Raw genomic sequence first — 19,942 nt, 5'->3', positions numbered from 1 at the left:
GGCCTCGTTAGCGCAGTAGGTAGCGCGTCAGTCTCATAATCTGAAGGTCGTGAGTTTGATCCTCACACGGGGCAGCAAAGCTTTTAAAAAGACAGTGTTGGCTGAAGTGAAAATTAATTCTCTGTCGTTCTGGACTTTCACACAATACATGCTTCTGTCAAGGTGGATACCACATCTTAAGGTCCATATCGATATGTATTACTTTAGAATGAAATCAATCTTTTTGTCTCAGGGGTTGTAGAATTTCAGACCATACATATATTTTGGAACGGTGGTTTCAACATCAGTGTCAAAATTTGATGTTCGGTATCAATATTTTTTTTTCTTCTTTTTGGACATTTTTACATGAAGGGCCTCGTTAGCGCAGTAGGTAGCGCGTCAGTCTCATAATCTGACGGTCGTGAGTTCGATCCTCACACGTTGCAGCAAATCTCTTAAAAAGAGTGTTGGCTGAAGATTAAGTGAAAATTAATTCACTGTCGTTCTGGACTTTCACACAATACATACTTTTGTCAAGGTGGATACCACATCTTAAGGTCCATATCGATGTGTATTACTTTAGAATGAAATCAATCTTTTTGTCTCAGGGGTTGTAGAATTTCAGACCATACATATATTTTGTCACGGTGGTTTCAACATCAGTGTCAAAATTTGATGTTCGGTATCAATATTTTTTTTTCTTCTTTTTGGACATTTTTACATGAAGGGCCTCGTTAGCGCAGTAGGTAGTGCGTCAGTCTCATAATCTGAAGGTTGTGAGTTCGATCCTCACACGGGGCAGCAAAGCTTTTAAAAAGACAGTGTTGGCTGAAGTGAAAATGAATTCTCTGTCGTTCTGGACTTTCACACAATACATACTTCTGTCAAGGTGGATACCACATCTTAAGGTCCATATCGATATGTATTACTTTAGAATGAAATCAATCTTTTTGTCTCAGGGGTTGTAGAATTTCAGACCATACATATATTTTGGAACGGTGGTTTCAACATCAGTGTCAAAATTTGATGTTCGGTATCAATATTTTTTTTTCTTCTTTTTGGACATTTTTGAAAGAAGGGCCTCGTTAGCGCAGTAGGTAGCGCGTCAGTCTCATAATCTGAAGGTCGTGAGTTCGATCCTCACATGGGGCAGCAAAGTTTTTAAAAGAGTGTTGGCTGAAGATTAAGTGAAAATTAATTCACTGTCGTTCTGGACTTTCACACAATACATACTTTTGTCAAGGTGGATACCACATCTTAAGGTCCATATCGATATGTATTACTTTAAAATGAAATCAATATTTTTGTCTCAGGGGTTGTAGAATTTCAGACCATACATATATTTTGGCACGGTGGTTTCAACATCAGTGTCAAAATTTGATGTTCGGTATCAATATTTTTTTTTCTTCTTTTTGGACATTTTTACATGAAGGGCCTCGTTAGCGCAGTAGGTAGCGCGTCAGTCTCATAATCTGAAAGTCGTGAGTTCGATCCTCACACGGGGCAGCTAGGTTTTTAAAAGAGTGTTGGCTGAAGTGAAAATGAATTCTCTGTCGTTCTGGACTTTCACACAATACATACTTTTGTCAAGGTGGATACCACATCTTAAGGTCCATATCGATATGTATTACTTTAGAATGAAATCAATATTTTTGTCTCAGGGGTTGTAGAATTTCAGACCATACATATATTTTGGAACGGTGGTTTCAACATCAGTGTCAAAATTTGATGTTCGGTATCAATATTTTTTTTTCTTCTTTTTGGACATTTTTACATGAAGGGCCTTGTTAGCGCAGTAGGTAGTGCGTCAGTCTCATAATCTGAAGGTCGTGAGTTCGATCCTCACACGGGGCAGCAAAGCTTTTAAAAAGACAGTGTTGGCTGAAGATGAAGTGAAAATGAATTCTCTGTTGTTCTGGACTTTCACACAATACATACTTTTGTCAAGGTGGATACCACATCTTAAGGTCCATATCGATATGTATTACTTTAGAATGAAATCAATCTTTTTGTCTCAGGGGTTGTAGAATTTCAGACCATACATATATTTTGGAACGGTGGTTTCAACATCAGTGTCAAAATTTGATGTTCGGTATCAATATTTTTTTTTCTTCTTTTTGGACATTTTTACATGAAGGGCCTCGTTAGCGCAGTAGGTAGCGCGTCAGTCTCATAATCTGAAGGTAGTGAGTTCGATCCTCACACGGGGCAGCAAAGCTTTTAAAAAGAGTGTTGGCTGAAGATTAAGTGAAAATTAATTCACTGTCGTTCTGGACTTTCACACAATACATACTTTTGTCAAGGTGGATACCACATCTTAAGGTCCATATCGATATGTATTACTTTAGAATGAAATCAATCTTTTTGTCTCAGGGGTTGTAGAATTTCAGACCATACATATATTTTGGAACGGTGGTTTCAACATCAGTGTCAAAATTTGATGTTCGGTATCAATATTTTTTTTTCTTCTTTTTGGACATTTTTACATGAAGGGCCTCGTTAGCGCAGTAGGTAGCGCGTCAGTCTCATAATCTGAAGGTCGTGAGTTCGATCCTCACACGGGGCAGCAAAGCTTTTAAAAAGACAGTGTTGGCTGAAGTGAAAATTAATTCTCTGTCGTTCTGGACTTTCACACAATACATACTTCTGTCAAGGTGGATACCACATCTTAAGGTCCATATCGATATGTATTACTTTAGAATGAAATCAATCTTTTTGTCTCAGGGGTTGTAGAATTTCAGACCATACATATATTTTGGAACGGTGGTTTCAACATCAGTGTCAAAATTTGATGTTCGGTATCAATATTTTTTTTTCTTCTTTTTGGACAATTTTACATGAAGGGCCTCGTTAGCGCAGTAGGTAGCGCGTCAGTCTCATAATCTGAAGGTCGTGAGTTCGATCCTCACACGGGGCAGCAAAGCTTTTAAAAAGAGTGTTGGCTGAAGATGAAGTGAAAATGAATTCACTGTCGTTCTGGACTTTCACACAATACATACTTTTGTCAAGGTGGATACCACATCTTAAGGTCCATATCGATATGTATTACTTTAGAATGAAATCAATGTTTTTGTCTCAGGGGTTGTAGAATTTCAGACCATACATATATTTTGGCACGGTGGTTTCAAAAATTTGATGTTCGGTATCGATATTTTTTTTTCTTATTTTTGGACACTTTTGAAAGAAGGGCCTCGTTAACGCAGTAGGTAGCGCGTCAGTCTCATAATCTGAAGGTCGTGAGTTCGATCCTCACACGGGGCAGCAAAGCTTTTAAAAAGAGTGTTGGCTGAAGATGAAGTGAAAATGAATTCACTGTTGTTCTGGACTTTCACACAATACATACTTTTGTCAAGGTGGATACCACATCTTAAGGTCCATATCGATATGTATTACTTTAGAATGAAATCAATCTTTTTGTCTCAGGGGTTGTAGAATTTCAGACCATACATATATTTTGGCACGGTGGTTTCAAAAATTTGATGTTCGGTATCAATATTTTTTTTTCTTCTTTTTGGACATTTTTACAAGAAGGGCCTCGTTAGCGCAGTAGGTAGCGTGTCAGTCTCATAATCTGAAGGTCGTGAGTTCGATACTCACACGGGGCAGCAAAGCTTTTAAAAAGACAGTGTTGGCTGAAGATGAAGTGAAAATGAATTCTCTGTCGTTCTGGACTTTCACATAATACATACTTTTGTCAAGGTGGATACCACATCTAAAGGTCCATATCGATATGTATTACTTTAGAATTAAATCAATCTTTTTGTCTCAGGGGTTGTAGAATTTCAGACCATACATATATTTTGGAACGGTGGTTCCAACATCAGTGTCAAAATTTGATGTTCGGTATCAATATTTTTTTTTTCTTCTTTTTGGACATTTTTGGAAGAAGGGCCTCGTTAGCGCAGTAGGTAGCGCGTCAGTCTCATAATCTGAAGGTCGTGAGTTCGATCCTCACACGGGGCAGCAAAGCTTTTAAAAAAACAGTGTTGGCTGAAGTGAAAATTAATTTTCTGTCGTTCTGGACTTTCACACAATACATACTTTTGTCAAGGTGGATACCACATCTTAAGGTCCATATCGATATGTATTACTTTAGAATGAAATCAATCTTTTTGTCTCAGGGGTTGTAGAATTTCAGACCATACATATATTTTGGAACGGTGGTTTCAACATCAGTGTCAAAATTTGATGTTCGGTATCAATATTTTTTTTTCTTCTTTTTGGACATTTTTACATGAAGGGCCTTGTTAGCGCAGTAGGTAGTGCGTCAGTCTCATAATCTGAAGGTCGTGAGTTCGATCCTCACACGGGGCAGCAAAGCTTTTAAAAAGACAGTGTTGGCTGAAGATGAAGTGAAAATGAATTCTCTGTTGTTCTGGACTTTCACACAATACATACTTTTGTCAAGGTGGATACCACATCTTAAGGTCCATATCGATATGTATTACTTTAGAATGAAATCAATATTTTTGTCTCAGGGGTTGTAGAATTTCAGACCATACATATATTTTGGAACGGTGGTTTCAACATCAGTGTCAAAATTTGATGTTCGGTATCAATATTTTTTTTTCTTTTTTTTTGACATTTTTACATGAAGGGCCTCGTTAGCGCAGTAGGTAGCGCGTCAGTCTCATAATCTGAAGGTAGTGAGTTCGATCCTCACACGGGGCAGCAAAGCTTTTAAAAAGAGTGTTGGCTGAAGATTAAGTGAAAATTAATTCACTGTCGTTCTGGACTTTCACACAATACATACTTTTGTCAAGGTGGATACCACATCTTAAGGTCCATATCGATATGTATTACTTTAGAATGAAATCAATCTTTTTGTCTCAGGGGTTGTAGAATTTCAGACCATACATATATTTTGGAACGGTGGTTTCAACATCAGTGTCAAAATTTGATGTTCGGTATCAATATTTTTTTTTCTTCTTTTTGGACATTTTTACATGAAGGGCCTCGTTAGCGCAGTAGGTAGCGCGTCAGTCTCATAATCTGAAGGTCGTGAGTTCGATCCTCACACGGGGCAGCAAAGCTTTTAAAAAGACAGTGTTGGCTGAAGTGAAAATTAATTCTCTGTCGTTCTGGACTTTCACACAATACATACTTCTGTCAAGGTGGATACCACATCTTAAGGTCCATATCGATATGTATTACTTTAGAATGAAATCAATCTTTTTGTCTCAGGGGTTGTAGAATTTCAGACCATACATATATTTTGGAACGGTGGTTTCAACATCAGTGTCAAAATTTGATGTTCGGTATCAATATTTTTTTTTCTTCTTTTTGGACAATTTTACATGAAGGGCCTCGTTAGCGCAGTAGGTAGCGCGTCAGTCTCATAATCTGAAGGTCGTGAGTTCGATCCTCACACGGGGCAGCAAAGCTTTTAAAAAGAGTGTTGGCTGAAGATGAAGTGAAAATGAATTCACTGTCGTTCTGGACTTTCACACAATACATACTTTTGTCAAGGTGGATACCACATCTTAAGGTCCATATCGATATGTATTACTTTAGAATGAAATCAATCTTTTTGTCTCAGGGGTTGTAGAATTTCAGACCATACATATATTTTGGCACGGTGGTTTCAAAAATTTGATGTTCGGTATCGATATTTTTTTTTCTTATTTTTGGACACTTTTGAAAGAAGGGCCTCGTTAACGCAGTAGGTAGCGCGTCAGTCTCATAATCTGAAGGTCGTGAGTTCGATCCTCACACGGGGCAGCAAAGCTTTTAAAAAGAGTGTTGGCTGAAGATGAAGTGAAAATGAATTCACTGTTGTTCTGGACTTTCACACAATACATACTTTTGTCAAGGTGGATACCACATCTTAAGGTCCATATCGATATGTATTACTTTAGAATGAAATCAATCTTTTTGTCTCAGGGGTTGTAGAATTTCAGACCATACATATATTTTGGCACGGTGGTTTCAAAAATTTGATGTTCGGTATCAATATTTTTTTTTCTTCTTTTTGGACATTTTTACAAGAAGGGCCTCGTTAGCGCAGTAGGTAGTGCGTCAGTCTCATAATCTGAAGGTCGTGAGTTCGATCCTCACACGGGGCAGCAAACCTTTTAAAAAGAGTGTTGGCTGAAGATGAAGTGAAAATGAATTCTCTGTCGTTCTGGACTTTCACACAATACATACTTTTGTCAAGGTGGATACCACATCTTAAGGTCCATATCGATATGTATTACTTTAGAATGAAATCAATCTTTTTGTCTCAGGGGTTGTAGAATTTCAGACCATACATATATTTTGGCACGGTGGTTTCAACATCAGTGTCAAAATTTGATGTTCGGTATCAATATTTTTTTTTCTTATTTTTGGACACTTTTGAAAGAAGGGCCTTGTTAGCGCAGTAGGTAGCGCGTCAGTCTCATAATCTGAAGGTCGTGAGTTCGATCCTCACACGGGGCAGCAAAGCCTTTAAAAAGAGTGTTGGCTGAAGATGAAGTGAAAATGAATTCACTGTCGTTCTGGACATTCACACAATACATACTTTTGTCAAGGTGGATACCACATCTTAAGGTCCATATCGATATGTATTACTTTAGAATGAAATCAATCTTTTTGTCTCAGGGGTTGTAGAATTTCAGACAATACATATATTTTGGCACGGTGGTTTCAAAAATTTGATGTTCGGTATCGATATTTTTTTTTCTTCTTTTTGGACAATTTTGCAAGACGGGCCTCGTTAGCGCAGTAGGTAGCGCGTCAGTCTCATAATCTGAAGGTCGTGAGTTCGATCCTCACACGGGGCAGCAAAGCTTTTAAAAAGAGTGTTGGCTGAAGATGAAGTGAAAATGAATTCACTGTCGTTCTACATATATTTTGGCACGGTGGTTTCAACATCAGTGTCAAAATTTGATGTTCGGTATCAATATTTTTTTTTCTTATTTTTGGACGCTTTTGAAAGAAGGTCCTCGTTAGCGCAGTAGGTAGCGCGTCAGTCTCATAATCTGACGGTCGTGAGTTCGATCCTCACACGGGGCAGCAAAGCTTTTAAAAAGAGTGTTGGCTGAAGATGAAGTGAAAATTAGTTCACTGTCGTTTTGGACTTTCACACAATACATACTTTTGTCAAGGTGGATACCTCATCTTAAGGTCCATATCGATATGTATTACTTTAGAATGAAATCAATCTTTTTGTCTCAGGGGTTGTAGAATTTCAGACCATACATATATTTTGGCACGGTGGTTTCAAAAATTTGATATTCGGTATCGATATTTTTTTTTCTTCTTTTTGGACAATTTTGCAAGAAGGGCCTCGTTAGCGCAGTAGGTAGCGCGTCAGTCTCATAATCTGAAGGTCGTGAGTTCGATCCTCACACGGGGCAGCAAAGCTTTTAAAAAGAGTGTTGGCTGAAGATGAAGTGAAAATGAATTCACTGTCGTTCTGGACTTTCACACAATACATACTTTTGTCAAGGTGGATACCACATCTTAAGGTCCATATCGATATGTATTACTTTAGAATGAAATCAATGTTTTTGTCTCAGGGGTTGTAGACTTTCAGACCATACATATATTTTGGCACGGTGGTTTCAACATCAGTGTCAAAATTTGATGTTCGGTATCAATATTTTTTTTTCTTATTTTTGGACATTTTTGCAAGAAGGGCCTCGTTAGCGCAGTAGGTAGCGCGTCAGTCTCATAATCTGAAGGTCGTGAGTTCGATCCTCACACGGGGCAGCAAAGCTTTTAAAAAGAGTGTTGGCTGAAGATGAAGTGAAAATGAATTCACTGTCGTTCTGGACTTTCACACAATACATACTTTTGTCAAGGTGGATACCACATCTTAAGGTCCATATCGATATGTATTACTTTAGAATGAAATCAATCTTTTTGTCTCAGGGGTTGTAGAATTTCAGACCATACATATATTTTGGCACGGTGGTTTCAAAAATTTGATGTTCGGTATCGATATTTTTTTTTCTTATTTTTGGACACTTTTGAAAGAAGGGCCTCGTTAGCGCAGTAGGTAGCGCGTCAGTCTCATAATCTGAAGGTCGTGAGTTCGATCCTCACACGGGGCAGCAAAGCTTTTAAAAAGAGTGTTGGCTGAAGATGAAGTGAAAATGAATTCACTGTTGTTCTGGACTTTCACACAATACATACTTTTGTCAAGGTGGATACCACATCTTAAGGTCCATATCGATATGTATTACTTTAGAATGAAATCAATCTTTTTGTCTCAGGGGTTGTAGAATTTCAGACCATACATATATTTTGGCACGGTGGTTTCAAAAATTTGATGTTCGGTATCAATATTTTTTTTTCTTCTTTTTGGACATTTTTACAAGAAGGGCCTCGTTAGCGCAGTAGGTAGTGCGTCAGTCTCATAATCTGAAGGTCGTGAGTTCGATCCTCACACGGGGCAGCAAACCTTTTAAAAAGAGTGTTGGCTGAAGATGAAGTGAAAATGAATTCTCTGTCGTTCTGGACTTTCACACAATACATACTTTTGTCAAGGTGGATACCACATCTTAAGGTCCATATCGATATGTATTACTTTAGAATGAAATCAATCTTTTTGTCTCAGGGGTTGTAGAATTTCAGACCATACATATATTTTGTCACGGTGGTTCCAACATCAGTGTCAAAATTTGATGTTCGGTATCAATATTTTTTTTTCTTCTTTTTGGACATTTTTGCATGAAGGGCCTCGTTAGCCCAGTAGGTAGCGCGTCAGTCTCATAATCTGAAGGTCGTGAGTTCGATCCTCACACGGGGCAGCAAAGCTTTCAAAAAAACAGTGTTGGCTGAAGTGAAAATTAATTCTCTGTCGTTCTGGACTTTCACACAATACATACTACTCTAAAGGTGGATACCAGATCTTAAGGTCCATATCGATATGTATTACTTTAGAATGAAATCAATCTTTTTGTCTCAGGGGTTGTAGAATTTCAGACCATACATATATTTTGGCACGGTGGTTTCAACATGAGTGTCAAAATTTGATGTTCGGTATCAATATTTTTTTTTCTTCATTTTTGGAAATTTTTGCAAGAAGGGCCTCGTTAGCGCAGTAGGTAGCGCGTCAGTCTCATAATCTGAAGGTCGTGAGTTCGATCCTCACACGGGGCAGCAAAGCTTTTAAAAAGTCAGTGTTGGCTGAAGTGAAAATTAATTCTCTGTCGTTCTGGAATTTCACACAATCCATACTTTTGTCAAGGTGGATACCACATCTTAAGGTCCATATCGATATGTATTACTTTAGAATGAAATCAATCTTTTTGTCTCAGGGGTTGTAGACTTTCAGACCATACATATATTTTGGCACGGTGGTTTCAACATCAGTGTCAAAATTTGATGTTCGGTATCAATATTTTTTTTTCTTATTTTTGGACATTTTTGCAAGAAGGGCCTCGTTAGCGCAGTAGGTAGCGCGTCAGTCTCATAATCTGAAGGTCGTGAGTTCGATCCTCACACGGGGCAGCAAAGCTTTTAAAAAGAGTGTTGGCTGAAGATGAAGTGAAAATGAATTCACTGTCGTTCTGGACTTTCACACAGTACATACTTTTGTCAAGGTGGATACCACATCTTAAGGTCCATATCGATATGTATTACTTTAGAATGAAATCTATATTTTTGTCTCAGGGGTTGTAGAATTTCAGACCATACATATATTTTGGCACGGTGGTTTCAAAAATTTGATGTTCGGTATCGATATTTTTTTTTCTTATTTTTGGACACTTTTGAAAGAAGGGCCTCGTTAGCGCAGTAGGTAGCGCGTCAGTCTCATAATCTGAAGGTCGTGAGTTCGATCCTCACATGGGGCAGCAAAGCTTTTAAAAAGAGTGTTGGCTGAAGATGAAGTGATGGCTGAAGATGAAGTGAAAATGAATTCACTGTCGTTCTGGACTGTCACACAATACATACTTTTGTCAAGGTGGATACCACATCTTAAGGTCCATATCGATATGTATTACTTTAGAATGAAATCAATCTTTTTGTCTCAGGGGTTGTAGAATTTCAGACCATACATATATTTTGGCACGGTGGTTTCAAAAATTTGATGTTCGGTATCAATATATTTTTTTTCTTCTTTTTGGACATTTTTACAAGAAGGGCCTCGTTAGCGCAGTAGGTAGCGCGTCAGTCTCATAATCTGAAGGTCGTGAGTTCGATCCTCACATGGGGCAGCAAAGCTTTTAAAAAGAGTGTTGGCTGAAGATGAAGTGAAAATGAATTCACTGTCGTTCTGGACTTTCACACAATACATACTTTTGTCAAGGTGGATACCACATCTTAAGGTCCATATCGATATGTATTACTTTAGAATGAAATCTATATTTTTGTCTCAGGGGTTGTAGAATTTCAGACCATACATATATTTTGGAACGGTGGTTTCAACATCAGTGTCAAAATTTGATGTTCGGTATCGATATTTTTTTTTCTTCTTTTTGGACATTCTTGCTGGAAGGGCCTCGTTAGCGCAGTAGGTAGCGTGTCAGTTTCATAATCTGAAGGTCGTGAGTTCGATCCTCACACGGGCAGCAAAGCTTTTAAAAAAACAGTGTTGGCTGAAGTGAAAATTAATTTTCTGTCGTTCTGGACTTTCACACAATACATACTTTTGTCAAGGTGGATACCACATCTTAAGGTCCATATCGATATGTATTACTTTAGAATGAAATCAATCTTTTTGTCTCAGGGGTTGTAGAATTTCAGACCATACATATATTTTGGCACGGTGGTTTCAAAAATGTGATGTTCGGTATCAATATTTTTTTTTCTTCTTTTTGGACATTTTTACAAGAAGGGCCTCGTTAGCGCAGTAGGTAGCGCGTCAGTCTCATAATCTGAAGGTCGTGAGTTCGATCCTCACACGGGGCAGCAAAGCTTTTAAAAAGAGTGTTGGCTGAAGATGAAGTGAAAATGAATTCACTGTCGTTCTGGACTTTCACACAATACATACTTTTGTCAAGGTGGATACCACATCTTAAGGTCCATATCGATATGTATTACTTTAGAATGAAATCAATCTTTTTGTCTCAGGGGTTGTAGAATTTCAGACCATACATATATTTTGGCACGGTGGTTTAAAAAATTTGATGTTCGGTATCAATATTTTTTCTTCTTCTTTTTGGACATTTTTACAAGAAGGGCCTCGTTAGCGCAGTAGGTAGCGTGTCAGTCTCATAATCTGAAGGTCGTGAGATTTCGATCCTCACACGGGGCAGCAAAGCTTTTAAAAAGAGTGTTGGCTGAAGATGAAGTGAAAATGAATTCACTGTCGTTTTGGACTTTCACACAATACATACTTTTGTCAAGGTGGATACCACATCTTAAGGTCCATATCGATATGTATTACTTAAGAATGAAATCAATCTTTTTGTCTCAGGGGTTGTAGAATTTCAGACCATACATATATTTTGGCACGGTGGTTTCAAAAATTTGATGTTCGGTATCAATATATTTTTTTTCTTCTTTTTGGACATTTTTACAAGAAGGGCCTCGTTAGCGCAGTAGGTAGCGCGTCAGTCTCATAATCTGAAGGTCGTGAGTTCGATCCTCACATGGGGCAGCAAAGCTTTTAAAAAGAGTGTTGGCTGAAGATGAAGTGATGGCTGAAGATGAAGTGAAAATGAATTCACTGTCGTTCTGGACTTTCACACAATACATACTTTTGTCAAGGTGGATACCACATCTTAAGGTCCATATCGATATGTATTACTTTAGAATGAAATCAATGTTTTTGTCTCAGGGGTTGTAGAATTTCAGACCATACATATATTTTGGCACGGTGGTTTCAAAAATTTGATGTTCGGTATCAATATATTTTTTTTCTTCTTTTTGGACATTTTTACAAGAATGGCCTCGTTAGCGCAGTATGTAGCGCGTCAGTCTCATAATCTGAAGGTCGTGAGTTCGATCCTCACACGGGGCAGCAAAGCTTTTAAAAAGAGTGTTGGCTGAAGATGAAGTGAAAATGAATTCACTGTCGTTCTGGACTTTCACACAATACATACTTTTGTCAAGGTGGATACCACATCTTAAGGTCCATATCGATATGTATTACTTTAGAATGAAATCAATCTTTTTGTCTCAGGGGTTGTAGAATTTCAGACCATACATATATTTTGGCACGGTGGTTTCAAAAATTTGATGTTCGGTATCAATATATTTTTTTTCTTCTTTTTGGACATTTTTACAAGAAGGGCCTCGTTAGCGCAGTAGGTAGCGCGTCAGTCTCATAATCTGAAGGTCGTGAGTTCGATCCTCACATGGGGCAGCAAAGCTTTTAAAAAGAGTGTTGGCTGAAGATGAAGTGAAAATGAATTCACTGTCGTTCTGGACTTTCACACAATACATACTTTTGTCAAGGTGGATACCACATCTTAAGGTCCATATCGATATGTATTACTTTAGAATGAAATCTATATTTTTGTCTCAGGGGTTGTAGAATTTCAGACCATACATATATTTTGGCACGGTGGTTTCAAAAATTTGATGTTCGGTATCGATATTTTTTTTTCTTATTTTTGGACACTTTTGAAAGAAGGGCCTCGTTAGCGCAGTAGGTAGCGCGTCAGTCTCATAATCTGAAGGTCGTGAGTTCGATCCTCACATGGGGCAGCAAAGCTTTTAAAAAGAGTGTTGGCTGAAGATGAAGTGATGGCTGAAGATGAAGTGAAAATGAATTCACTGTCGTTCTGGACTTTCACACAATACATACTTTTGTCAAGGTGGATACCACATCTTAAGGTCCATATCGATATGTATTACTTTAGAATGAAATCAATCTTTTTGTCTCAGGGGTTGTAGAATTTCAGACCATACATATATTTTGGCACGGTGGTTTCAAAAATTTGATGTTCGGTATCAATATATTTTTTTTCTTCTTTTTGGACATTTTTACAAGAAGGGCCTCGTTAGCGCAGTAGGTAGCGCGTCAGTCTCATAATCTGAAGGTCGTGAGTTCGATCCTCACATGGGGCAGCAAAGCTTTTAAAAAGAGTGTTGGCTGAAGATGAAGTGAAAATGAATTCACTGTCGTTCTGGACTTTCACACAATACATACTTTTGTCAAGGTGGATACCACATCTTAAGGTCCATATCGATATGTATTACTTTAGAATGAAATCTATATTTTTGTCTCAGGGGTTGTAGAATTTCAGACCATACATATATTTTGGAACGGTGGTTTCAACATCAGTGTCAAAATTTGATGTTCGGTATCGATATTTTTTTTTCTTCTTTTTGGACATTCTTGCTGGAAGGGCCTCGTTAGCGCAGTAGGTAGCGTGTCAGTTTCATAATCTGAAGGTCGTGAGTTCGATCCTCACACGGGCAGCAAAGCTTTTAAAAAAACAGTGTTGGCTGAAGTGAAAATTAATTTTCTGTCGTTCTGGACTTTCACACAATACATACTTTTGTCAAGGTGGATACCACATCTTAAGGTCCATATCGATATGTATTACTTTAGAATGAAATCAATCTTTTTGTCTCAGGGGTTGTAGAATTTCAGACCATACATATATTTTGGCACGGTGGTTTCAAAAATGTGATGTTCGGTATCAATATTTTTTTTTCTTCTTTTTGGACATTTTTACAAGAAGGGCCTCGTTAGCGCAGTAGGTAGCGCGTCAGTCTCATAATCTGAAGGTCGTGAGTTCGATCCTCACACGGGGCAGCAAAGCTTTTAAAAAGAGTGTTGGCTGAAGATGAAGTGAAAATGAATTCACTGTCGTTCTGGACTTTCACACAATACATACTTTTGTCAAGGTGGATACCACATCTTAAGGTCCATATCGATATGTATTACTTTAGAATGAAATCAATCTTTTTGTCTCAGGGGTTGTAGAATTTCAGACCATACATATATTTTGGCACGGTGGTTTAAAAAATTTGATGTTCGGTATCAATATTTTTCTTCTTCTTTTTGGACATTTTTACAAGAAGGGCCTCGTTAGCGCAGTAGGTAGCGTGTCAGTCTCATAATCTGAAGGTCGTGAGATTTCGATCCTCACACGGGGCAGCAAAGCTTTTAAAAAGAGTGTTGGCTGAAGATGAAGTGAAAATGAATTCACTGTCGTTTTGGACTTTCACACAATACATACTTTTGTCAAGGTGGATACCACATCTTAAGGTCCATATCGATATGTATTACTTTAGAATGAAATCAATGTTTTTGTCTCAGGGGTTGTAGAATTTCAGACCATACATATATTTTGGCACGGTGGTTTCAAAAATTTGATGTTCGGTATCAATATATTTTTTTTCTTCTTTTTGGACATTTTTACAAGAAGGGACTCGTTAGCGCAGTAGGTAGCGCGTCAGTCTCATAATCTGAAGGTCGTGAGTTCGATCCTCACATGGGGCAGCAAAGCTTTTAAAAAGAGTGTTGGCTGAAGATGAAGTGAAAATGAATTCACTGTCGTTCTGGACTTTCACACAATACATACTTTTGTCAAGGTGGATACCACATCTTAAGGTCCATATCGATATGTATTACTTTAGAATGAAATCTATATTTTTGTCTCAGGGGTTGTAGAATTTCAGACCATACATATATTTTGGCACGGTGGTTTCAAAAATTTGATGTTCGGTATCGATATTTTTTTTTCTTATTTTTGGACACTTTTGAAAGAAGGGCCTCGTTAGCGCAGTAGGTAGCGCGTCAGTCTCATAATCTGAAGGTCGTGAGTTCGATCCTCACATGGGGCAGCAAAGCTTTTAAAAAGAGTGTTGGCTGAAGATGAAGTGATGGCTGAAGATGAAGTGAAAATGAATTCACTGTCGTTCTGGACTTTCACACAATACATACTTTTGTCAAGGTGGATACCACATCTTAAGGTCCATATCGATATGTATTACTTTAGAATGAAATCAATCTTTTTGTCTCAGGGGTTGTAGAATTTCAGACCATACATATATTTTGGCACGGTGGTTTCAAAAATTTGATGTTCGGTATCAATATATTTTTTTTCTTCTTTTTGGACATTTTTACAAGAAGGGCCTCGTTAGCGCAGTAGGTAGCGCGTCAGTCTCATAATCTGAAGGTCGTGAGTTCGATCCTCACATGGGGCAGCAAAGCTTTTAAAAAGAGTGTTGGCTGAAGATGAAGTGAAAATGAATTCACTGTCGTTCTGGACTTTCACACAATACATACTTTTGTCAAGGTGGATACCACATCTTAAGGTCCATATCGATATGTATTACTTTAGAATGAAATCTATATTTTTGTCTCAGGGGTTGTAGAATTTCAGACCATACATATATTTTGGAACGGTGGTTTCAACATCAGTGTCAAAATTTGATGTTCGGTATCGATATTTTTTTTTCTTCTTTTTGGACATTCTTGCTGGAAGGGCCTCGTTAGCGCAGTAGGTAGCGTGTCAGTTTCATAATCTGAAGGTCGTGAGTTCGATCCTCACACGGGCAGCAAAGCTTTTAAAAAAACAGTGTTGGCTGAAGTGAAAATTAATTTTCTGTCGTTCTGGACTTTCACACAATACATACTTTTGTCAAGGTGGATACCACATCTTAAGGTCCATATCGATATGTATTACTTTAGAATGAAATCAATCTTTTTGTCTCAGGGGTTGTAGAATTTCAGACCATACATATATTTTGGCACGGTGGTTTCAAAAATGTGATGTTCGGTATCAATATTTTTTTTTCTTCTTTTTGGACATTTTTACAAGAAGGGCCTCGTTAGCGCAGTAGGTAGCGCGTCAGTCTCATAATCTGAAGGTCGTGAGTTCGATCCTCACACGGGGCAGCAAAGCTTTTAAAAAGAGTGTTGGCTGAAGATGAAGTGAAAATGAATTCACTGTCGTTCTGGACTTTCACACAATACATACTTTTGTCAAGGTGGATACCACATCTTAAGGTCCATATCGATATGTATTACTTTAGAATGAAATCAATCTTTTTGTCTCAGGGGTTGTAGAATTTCAGACCATACATATATTTTGGCACGGTGGTTTAAAAAATTTGATGTTCGGTATCAATATTTTTTCTTCTTCTTTTTGGACATTTTTACAAGAAGGGCCTCGTTAGCGCAGTAGGTAGCGTGTCAGTCTCATAATCTGAAGGTCGTGAGATTTCGATCCTCACACGGGGCAGCAAAGCTTTTAAAAAGAGTGTTGGCTGAAGATGAAGTGAAAATGAATTCACTGTCGTTTTGGACTTTCACACAATACATACTTTTGTCAAGGTGGATACCACATCTTAAGGTCCATATCGATATGTATTACTTAAGAATGAAATCAATCTTTTTGTCTCAGGGGTTGTAGAATTTCAGACCATACATATATTTTGGCACGGTGGTTTCAAAAATTTGATGTTCGGTATCAATATATTTTTTTTCTTCTTTTTGGACATTTTTACAAGAAGGGCCTCGTTAGCGCAGTAGGTAGCGCGTCAGTCTCATAATCTGAAGGTCGTGAGTTCGATCCTCACATGGGGCAGCAAAGCTTTTAAAAAGAGTGTTGGCTGAAGATGAAGTGATGGCTGAAGATGAAGTGAAAATGAATTCACTGTCGTTCTGGACTTTCACACAATACATACTTTTGTCAAGGTGGATACCACATCTTAAGGTCCATATCGATATGTATTACTTTAGAATGAAATCAATGTTTTTGTCTCAGGGGTTGTAGAATTTCAGACCATACATATATTTTGGCACGGTGGTTTCAAAATTTGATGTTCGGTATCAATATTTTTTTTTCTTCTTTTTGGACATTTTTACAAGAAGGGACTCGTTAGCGCAGTAGGTAGCGCGTCAGTCTCATAATCTGAAGGTCGTGAGTTCGATCCTCACATGGGGCAGCAAAGCTTTTAAAAAGAGTGTTGGCTGAAGATGAAGTGAAAATCAATTCATTGTCGTTCTGGACTTTCACACAATACATACTTTTGTCAAGGTGGATACCACATCTTAAGGTCCATATCGATATGTATTACTTTAGAATGAAATCTATATTTTTGTCTCAGGGGTTGTAGAATTTCAGACCATACATATATTTTGGCACGGTGGTTTCAAAAATTTGATGTTCGGTATCGATATTTTTTTTTCTTATTTTTGGACACTTTTGAAAGAAGGGCCTCGTTAGCGCAGTAGGTAGCGCGTCAGTCTCATAATCTGAAGGTCGTGAGTTCGATCCTCACATGGGGCAGCAAAGCTTTTAAAAAGAGTGTTGGCTGAAGATGAAGTGATGGCTGAAGATGAAGTGAAAATGAATTCACTGTCGTTCTGGACTTTCACACAATACATACTTTTGTCAAGGTGGATACCACATCTTAAGGTCCATATCGATATGTATTACTTTAGAATGAAATCAATCTTTTTGTCTCAGGGGTTGTAGAATTTCAGACCATACATATATTTTGGCACGGTGGTTTCAAAAATTTGATGTTCGGTATCAATATATTTTTTTTCTTCTTTTTGGACATTTTTACAAGAAGGGCCTCGTTAGCGCAGTAGGTAGCGCGTCAGTCTCATAATCTGAAGGTCGTGAGTTCGATCCTCACATGGGGCAGCAAAGCTTTTAAAAAGAGTGTTGGCTGAAGATGAAGTGAAAATGAATTCACTGTCGTTCTGGACTTTCACACAATACATACTTTTGTCAAGGTGGATACCACATCTTAAGGTCCATATCGATATGTATTACTTTAGAATGAAATCTATATTTTTGTCTCAGGGGTTGTAGAATTTCAGACCATACATATATTTTGGCACGGTGGTTTCAAAAATTTGATGTTCGGTATCGATATTTTTTTTTCTTATTTTTGGACACTTTTGAAAGAAGGGCCTTGTTAGCGCAGTAGGTAGCGCGTCAGTCTCATAATCTGAAGGTCGTGAGTTCGATCCTCACACGGGGCAGCAAAGCTTTTAAAAAGAGTGTTGGCTGAAGATGAAGTGAAAATGAATTCACTGTCGTTCTGGACTTTCACACAATACATACATTTGTCAAGGTGGATACCACATCTTAAGGTCCATATCGATATGTATTACTTTAGAATGAAATCAATCTTTTTGTCTCAGGGGTTGTAGAATTTCAGACCATACATATATTTTGGCACGGTGGTTTCAAAAATGTGATGTTCGGTATCAATATATTTTTTTTCTTCTTTTTGGACATTTTTACAAGAAGGGCCTCGTTAGCGCAGTAGGTAGCGCGTCAGTCTCATAATCTGAAGGTCGTGAGTTCGATCCTCACATGGGGCAGCAAAGCTTTTAAAAAGAGTGTTGGCTGAAGATGAAGTGATGGCTGAAGATGAAGTGAAAATGAATTCACTGTCGTTCTGGACTTTCACACAATACATACTTTTGTCAAGGTGGATACCACATCTTAAGGTCCATATCGATATGTATTACTTTAGAATGAAATCAATCTTTTTGTCTCAGGGGTTGTAGAATTTCAGACCATACATATATTTTGGCACGGTGGTTTCAAAAATTTGATGTTCGGTATCAATATATATTTTTTCTTCTTTTTGGACATTTTTACAAGAAGGGCCTCGTTAGCGCAGTAGGTAGCGCGTCAGTCTCATAATCTGAAGGTCGTGAGTTCGATCCTCACACGGGGCAGCAAAGCTTTTAAAAAGAGTGTTGGCTGAAGATGAAGTGAAAATGAATTCATTGTCGTTCTGGACTTTCACACAATACATACTTTTGTCAAGGTGGATACCACATCTTAAGGTCCATATCGATATGTATTACTTTAGAATGAAATCAATGTTTTTGTCTCAGGGGTTGTAGAATTTCAGACCATACATATATTTTGGAACGGTGGTTTCAACATCAGTGTCAAAATTTGATGTTCGGTATCAATATTTTTTTTCTTCTTTTTGGACATTTTTACATGAAGGGCCTTGTTAGCGCAGTAGGTAGTGCGTCAGTCTCATAATCTGAAGGTCGTGAGTTCGATCCTCACACGGGGCAGCAAAGCTTTTAAAAAGACAGTGTTGGCTGAAGTGAAAATTAATTCTCTGTCGTTCTGGACTTTCACACAATACATACTTCTGTCAAGGTGGATACCACATCTTAAGGTCCATATCGATATGTATTACTTTAGAATGAAATCAATCTTTTTGTCTCAGGGGTTGTAGAATTTCAGACCATACATATATTTTGGAACGGTGGTTTCAACATCAGTGTCAAAATTTGATGTTCGGTATCAATATTTTTTTTTCTTCTTTTTGGACAATTTTACATGAAGGGCCTCGTTAGCGCAGTAGGTAGCGCGTCAGTCTCATAATCTGAAGGTCGTGAGTTCGATCCTCACACGGGGCAGCAAAGCTTTTAAAAAGAGTGTTGGCTGAAGATGAAGTGAAAATGAATTCACTGTCGTTCTGGACTTTCACACAATACATACTTTTGTCAAGGTGGATACCACATCTTAAGGTCCATATCGATATGTATTACTTTAGAATGAAATCAATCTTTTTGTCTCAGGGGTTGTAGAATTTCAGACCATACATATATTTTGGCACGGTGGTTTCAAAAATTTGATGTTCGGTATCGATATTTTTTTTTCTTATTTTTGGACACTTTTGAAAGAAGGGCCTCGTTAGCGCAGTAGGTAGCGCGTCAGTCTCATAATCTGAAGGTCGTGAGTTCGATCCTCACACGGGGCAGCAAAGCTTTTAAAAAGAGTGTTGGCTGAAGATGAAGTGAAAATGAATTCACTGTTGTTCTGGACTTTCACACAATACATACTTTTGTCAAGGTGGATACCACATCTTAAGGTCCATATCGATATGTATTACTTTAGAATGAAATCAATCTTTTTGTCTCAGGGTTGTAGAATTTCAGACCATACATATATTTTGGCACGGTGGTTTCAAAAATTTGATGTTCGGTATCAATATTTTTTTTTCTTATTTTTGGACACTTTTGAAAGAAGGGCCTCGTTAGCGCAGTAGGTAGCGCGTCAGTCTCATAATCTGAAGGTCGTGAGTTCGATCCTCACACGGGGCAGCAAAGCTTTTAAAAAGAGTGTTGGCT

The 19,942-nt window shown here is 37.9% G+C and overlaps 33 non-coding genes across 33 annotated transcripts; all 33 read left to right on the top strand.

Annotated features, from left to right (window-relative positions):
• The first annotated feature begins 1,058 nt into the window (after nt 1-1,058).
• Nucleotides 1,059-1,131, top strand: trnam-cau. The gene has a single exon. It is a non-coding gene; the product is annotated as a tRNA-Met (tRNA).
• A 1,341-nt stretch (nt 1,132-2,472) lies between these two features.
• On the top strand, nt 2,473-2,545 carry trnam-cau. Its single transcript has one exon. It is a non-coding gene; the product is annotated as a tRNA-Met (tRNA).
• Nucleotides 2,546-2,823: 278 nt separating this feature from the next.
• trnam-cau lies at nt 2,824-2,896 on the top strand. The gene has a single exon. It is a non-coding gene; the product is annotated as a tRNA-Met (tRNA).
• A 973-nt stretch (nt 2,897-3,869) lies between these two features.
• On the top strand, nt 3,870-3,942 carry trnam-cau. The gene has a single exon. It is a non-coding gene; the product is annotated as a tRNA-Met (tRNA).
• A 990-nt stretch (nt 3,943-4,932) lies between these two features.
• trnam-cau lies at nt 4,933-5,005 on the top strand. The gene has a single exon. It is a non-coding gene; the product is annotated as a tRNA-Met (tRNA).
• A 278-nt stretch (nt 5,006-5,283) lies between these two features.
• On the top strand, nt 5,284-5,356 carry trnam-cau. The gene has a single exon. It is a non-coding gene; the product is annotated as a tRNA-Met (tRNA).
• A 970-nt stretch (nt 5,357-6,326) lies between these two features.
• Nucleotides 6,327-6,399, top strand: trnam-cau. The gene has a single exon. It is a non-coding gene; the product is annotated as a tRNA-Met (tRNA).
• A 271-nt stretch (nt 6,400-6,670) lies between these two features.
• trnam-cau lies at nt 6,671-6,743 on the top strand. Its single transcript has one exon. It is a non-coding gene; the product is annotated as a tRNA-Met (tRNA).
• A 503-nt stretch (nt 6,744-7,246) lies between these two features.
• trnam-cau lies at nt 7,247-7,319 on the top strand. Its single transcript has one exon. It is a non-coding gene; the product is annotated as a tRNA-Met (tRNA).
• A 282-nt stretch (nt 7,320-7,601) lies between these two features.
• On the top strand, nt 7,602-7,674 carry trnam-cau. The gene has a single exon. It is a non-coding gene; the product is annotated as a tRNA-Met (tRNA).
• Nucleotides 7,675-7,945: 271 nt separating this feature from the next.
• On the top strand, nt 7,946-8,018 carry trnam-cau. The gene has a single exon. It is a non-coding gene; the product is annotated as a tRNA-Met (tRNA).
• A 978-nt stretch (nt 8,019-8,996) lies between these two features.
• Nucleotides 8,997-9,069, top strand: trnam-cau. The gene has a single exon. It is a non-coding gene; the product is annotated as a tRNA-Met (tRNA).
• A 278-nt stretch (nt 9,070-9,347) lies between these two features.
• Nucleotides 9,348-9,420, top strand: trnam-cau. The gene has a single exon. It is a non-coding gene; the product is annotated as a tRNA-Met (tRNA).
• Nucleotides 9,421-9,691: 271 nt separating this feature from the next.
• trnam-cau lies at nt 9,692-9,764 on the top strand. Its single transcript has one exon. It is a non-coding gene; the product is annotated as a tRNA-Met (tRNA).
• A 290-nt stretch (nt 9,765-10,054) lies between these two features.
• Nucleotides 10,055-10,127, top strand: trnam-cau. The gene has a single exon. It is a non-coding gene; the product is annotated as a tRNA-Met (tRNA).
• A 621-nt stretch (nt 10,128-10,748) lies between these two features.
• trnam-cau lies at nt 10,749-10,821 on the top strand. The gene has a single exon. It is a non-coding gene; the product is annotated as a tRNA-Met (tRNA).
• A 618-nt stretch (nt 10,822-11,439) lies between these two features.
• trnam-cau lies at nt 11,440-11,512 on the top strand. Its single transcript has one exon. It is a non-coding gene; the product is annotated as a tRNA-Met (tRNA).
• Nucleotides 11,513-12,147: 635 nt separating this feature from the next.
• Nucleotides 12,148-12,220, top strand: trnam-cau. The gene has a single exon. It is a non-coding gene; the product is annotated as a tRNA-Met (tRNA).
• Nucleotides 12,221-12,491: 271 nt separating this feature from the next.
• trnam-cau lies at nt 12,492-12,564 on the top strand. The gene has a single exon. It is a non-coding gene; the product is annotated as a tRNA-Met (tRNA).
• A 290-nt stretch (nt 12,565-12,854) lies between these two features.
• trnam-cau lies at nt 12,855-12,927 on the top strand. The gene has a single exon. It is a non-coding gene; the product is annotated as a tRNA-Met (tRNA).
• Nucleotides 12,928-13,548: 621 nt separating this feature from the next.
• trnam-cau lies at nt 13,549-13,621 on the top strand. The gene has a single exon. It is a non-coding gene; the product is annotated as a tRNA-Met (tRNA).
• A 961-nt stretch (nt 13,622-14,582) lies between these two features.
• trnam-cau lies at nt 14,583-14,655 on the top strand. Its single transcript has one exon. It is a non-coding gene; the product is annotated as a tRNA-Met (tRNA).
• Nucleotides 14,656-14,945: 290 nt separating this feature from the next.
• trnam-cau lies at nt 14,946-15,018 on the top strand. Its single transcript has one exon. It is a non-coding gene; the product is annotated as a tRNA-Met (tRNA).
• A 621-nt stretch (nt 15,019-15,639) lies between these two features.
• Nucleotides 15,640-15,712, top strand: trnam-cau. Its single transcript has one exon. It is a non-coding gene; the product is annotated as a tRNA-Met (tRNA).
• A 618-nt stretch (nt 15,713-16,330) lies between these two features.
• trnam-cau lies at nt 16,331-16,403 on the top strand. The gene has a single exon. It is a non-coding gene; the product is annotated as a tRNA-Met (tRNA).
• Nucleotides 16,404-17,035: 632 nt separating this feature from the next.
• Nucleotides 17,036-17,108, top strand: trnam-cau. The gene has a single exon. It is a non-coding gene; the product is annotated as a tRNA-Met (tRNA).
• Nucleotides 17,109-17,398: 290 nt separating this feature from the next.
• Nucleotides 17,399-17,471, top strand: trnam-cau. The gene has a single exon. It is a non-coding gene; the product is annotated as a tRNA-Met (tRNA).
• A 271-nt stretch (nt 17,472-17,742) lies between these two features.
• Nucleotides 17,743-17,815, top strand: trnam-cau. Its single transcript has one exon. It is a non-coding gene; the product is annotated as a tRNA-Met (tRNA).
• Nucleotides 17,816-18,087: 272 nt separating this feature from the next.
• trnam-cau lies at nt 18,088-18,160 on the top strand. Its single transcript has one exon. It is a non-coding gene; the product is annotated as a tRNA-Met (tRNA).
• Nucleotides 18,161-18,450: 290 nt separating this feature from the next.
• Nucleotides 18,451-18,523, top strand: trnam-cau. Its single transcript has one exon. It is a non-coding gene; the product is annotated as a tRNA-Met (tRNA).
• A 632-nt stretch (nt 18,524-19,155) lies between these two features.
• On the top strand, nt 19,156-19,228 carry trnam-cau. Its single transcript has one exon. It is a non-coding gene; the product is annotated as a tRNA-Met (tRNA).
• Nucleotides 19,229-19,499: 271 nt separating this feature from the next.
• Nucleotides 19,500-19,572, top strand: trnam-cau. The gene has a single exon. It is a non-coding gene; the product is annotated as a tRNA-Met (tRNA).
• Nucleotides 19,573-19,842: 270 nt separating this feature from the next.
• trnam-cau lies at nt 19,843-19,915 on the top strand. The gene has a single exon. It is a non-coding gene; the product is annotated as a tRNA-Met (tRNA).
• The last annotated feature ends 27 nt before the right edge of the window (nt 19,916-19,942 follow it).

The sequence above is a fragment of the Oncorhynchus mykiss genome, unplaced genomic scaffold (genome assembly GCF_013265735.2).
Source record: "Oncorhynchus mykiss isolate Arlee unplaced genomic scaffold, USDA_OmykA_1.1 un_scaffold_673, whole genome shotgun sequence".
NCBI classification, from domain to species: domain Eukaryota; kingdom Metazoa; phylum Chordata; class Actinopteri; order Salmoniformes; family Salmonidae; genus Oncorhynchus; species Oncorhynchus mykiss.
Note: the sequence above shows the minus strand (reverse complement) of the source record. Positions and strands in the feature narration are given on the sequence as shown.